General features: G+C 29.9%; 1 protein-coding gene across 1 annotated transcript in view; it reads right to left on the bottom strand.

Annotated features, from left to right (window-relative positions):
- LOC119586138 (zwei Ig domain protein zig-8-like) overlaps positions 1–241 on the bottom strand; it is a 54,821-nt gene that overhangs the window by 3,725 nt on the left and 50,855 nt on the right. The window lies entirely within an intron of this gene.

The raw sequence follows: 241 nt of genomic DNA, 5'->3' as shown, positions 1-241 counted from the left end.
GCCTTTGCAGATAATGTTGAAATCCACAGGAAATATCAGAGCTATCAACATTATTAATAAATGGACAAAAAAGTGTATATATAGTTTATATGTAGGTATTAATAGAAAACGAGAACGAAGATCTGTCGCGAACTTAGTTGTAGAAAATATAAATAATAGACCTTCAGTTCTATTACGAAATAACAGAAACAATAACTCAAATGTTAATAACAGACCAAATTAACCAATGATCATTCGAGGG

This window comes from Penaeus monodon, chromosome 21 (assembly GCF_015228065.2).
Source record: "Penaeus monodon isolate SGIC_2016 chromosome 21, NSTDA_Pmon_1, whole genome shotgun sequence".
Classification (NCBI taxonomy): domain Eukaryota; kingdom Metazoa; phylum Arthropoda; class Malacostraca; order Decapoda; family Penaeidae; genus Penaeus; species Penaeus monodon.
The sequence above is the reverse complement of the archived record's forward strand: the minus strand, read 5'-3'. Positions and strand labels throughout refer to the sequence as shown.